Genomic DNA, 2,800 nt, shown 5'->3' with positions numbered 1-2,800 from the left:
TGTTTTTCAGACAGAATTTGTGGCTCCTGAAGAAGGCGTCTCTTGTAACGCCGAAACGCGCGTCGGAAAATATTGACTGCCACTGTTTTATATTTTTTATTAATTGATTGCATTGTATGGAAATTGAATAATTTGTTTTTTCTGTAATTTTTGTTTTATCTTATGTGGAATTATTGTTTGGTTTTAACATGAATATGTGTATACCTATTAAATGAAACAAAGTTTTTTTTGTAATTGTTTGGTATTGTGGTTCCTTTGTGTACATACCTCCCCCATGTTTTGTTAATATTATGCCATGATGTTCACACTTTGTATTTCCCTGCCTTAAGAATCGTTATTCTGAACAGGGGGTCCTTGTTATTCACATTGTATGTGTTCGGAGGACCTGCCTTTACAAAAGACCTTCTCAGCTTGTGGAGGGCCGCACCTCCCTGGTGCAGGAGCATGAGATGTTGACGGGCAGCTTCTAGTGCCACTGCTACAAATTAAGTCTCCAGATGTTCCAGTCAATCCTTCCATTTGGCAGCCTAGGCAGACGGTAGTCGATCAATCAGAAAAGGTTCAATGGAGGCACTATAGACATGATGCTAGCTGGTCACTGAGTCACCTTGCTGGGGGATGAGCGGGGTCACACAGGATGTACGTATTCCTTATAGCTGTCCACCAGGTATTCCTCCCTCTTCCTTTCTTTAAGATCAACGGAAGCTCCCTTGCTGACAGGCCACTTCCCCAGCAGACTAGACAATCCTTTCCAATAAGAACGCTCTCAGCATGCACTCCCCACCGTGGATGCAGAGTCAGGCAGATGCTAGGAATTTGAGTGAGAGCAGTCCCTCTGGGGCCGTCCACCACCCGGAAATACTTGGCTGCCGCTTGACGTCCCCATCACGCAGGGAGAGCAAAGTAGCACGCCACAGGGCAGGGGTCCACCATGGTGCAGCCGACCCCCCACGCGAGCCAGGGTTGCATGCTGCACAGCAAGCAGTGGACAACCCCGCCCCAGCCAGCAGAGCGGCCAGGATGAGCACAGTGCCGCAGGGGGAATAATACAACGCTGCGTCAAATCGGTGGGGGGGGGCAGAGGCATCAGCAGCCTCACTTCTGGTAAATGGGACACAGCAGGCTCCCCACTGGTGGTAGCAACAACAGGCCCAACAGGCAGCAGGCCGCGGGAGTAAAGAATCACCGACAGACAGGTGGGAGAGCAAGCACGCACAGGGCTATCCCGCCTTCGTCGCAAGTTGTTAGCTTGTGGGGGGAGGAGGTGTTTATCAAGCCTAATGTAGCACAGGCTGATAAAAACAAAAACAACACCAACTCGAGAGAGTGGCTATTACCTAAAGACCGGGAGTTTCTGTGGGGAAGAGGGAGGTGGATTGTAAGTGCCTGCTCGGTTGGTGGAAGGTCATGCCTTTGTTTATGTATGCTGGTCCTGCGTTGTGCAAGGCTTTGTATGCATGGGTCAACATCTTGAACTGGCATCTCTTCTGGATCAGGGGCCACTGTAGCTTCTTGATATGGGGAGTGGTGTTTCTTCATCTGGGGAGGTTGAGAATGAGTCTGGCCACTGAGTTTTGTATTGTCTGTAGTCCCTTCAGGAGGCGTGCTGTAATTCCTACATAGAGTGTGTTCCTGTAGTCAAGCATGCTGGTGACGAGGGCCTCCGTGATGGTCCTTCTAGTGTTGACTGGGAGCCACCTAAAGATCTTGCAGAACATGCGCAGGGTGTGGAAGTAGGCAAAAGAGACTGCGCTTACCTATTTCTTCCTACACAGCTTGCTGTTCAAGATGATGCTGAGGTTGCAGGCATTGTCTTTCGGGGCAAGCCCCTTTATCCCTCATATCATAAAATATACTTTTAAACTTCGAGATACAACTCTTCCTCGCCTTCTTTAACCACTCACTCTTATCTGGTGTCTATCACTCTTGCTTTATAACTGAGGTGGTTCTAATCTTACTAGAAAAACACCAGCAGACCATACCCCCCGGATTTCTCCCATTATTTCAACTTTCCTTCTTATCCAAAACACTTCACTAAAATAGCTCTCACACTTGTAGCACTTACCATCACCTCCGCTCACCACAAATACCTCTTGTCTATCCCAACACTTCTTGTTCTACATAAAGATTTACTTTGCAGGATCTACTTAAAATTGTTTTTGCTTAACCTCTCTGATTGGTCCTTGACTTTTAACTAGACATCCAACAGATCACCTCCTCCGCCACTACCCATGGGCATCCCTTAAGGCTCTGTTCTGGGTCCTCTCCCATTCTCACTCTACATCACTTGATGACATCATCTCCCCCTTTGGATACTTTTACAATCTATATGAGGACAACACCCAAATACTCTCTGCTTTCCCTCCCTTTTTATCTCTTACACAACCAATCTCACTGGCATGGTCAGTGAGTATCCTGCCTCACCGCACAGTTCCGCTTGGTAGCTGTTGCCCCTGACCCTTCCAGGTCCTGAGTTTGAGTTCCTCCTCCACCCGCAGGTACCTGCCTGCACCTCATCCCTGATGGTCCAGTGGGGAGAATCTTTGCTCTTCCCTCTGTCTCTGCCTTTACCTTAAATTCATATTTTCTGCTTTTCTATTAACTTTCTTGTAATTTTGTGCCTTTTTCCTTGCATTGTCCCCACCGCTGCTCGACCCCTGCAGCTCCACCCACCCTCCAGCGCTGATTTTCCACCTCCTAGCTGTCCAGCCCTCCCCCTCATGCTACTTAGTGGCAGCTATGACATGGTAAAGGAGCAATCTCACTAAATTGTCAGTGAGTAGCCTCCTTTATCTGCACA

This window comes from Lissotriton vulgaris, chromosome 2_1, assembly GCF_964263255.1.
Source record: "Lissotriton vulgaris chromosome 2_1, aLisVul1.2, whole genome shotgun sequence".
In the NCBI taxonomy this organism is placed as follows: Eukaryota; Metazoa; Chordata; class Amphibia; order Caudata; family Salamandridae; genus Lissotriton; species Lissotriton vulgaris.
The sequence above is the reverse complement of the archived record's forward strand: the minus strand, read 5'-3'. Positions refer to the sequence as shown.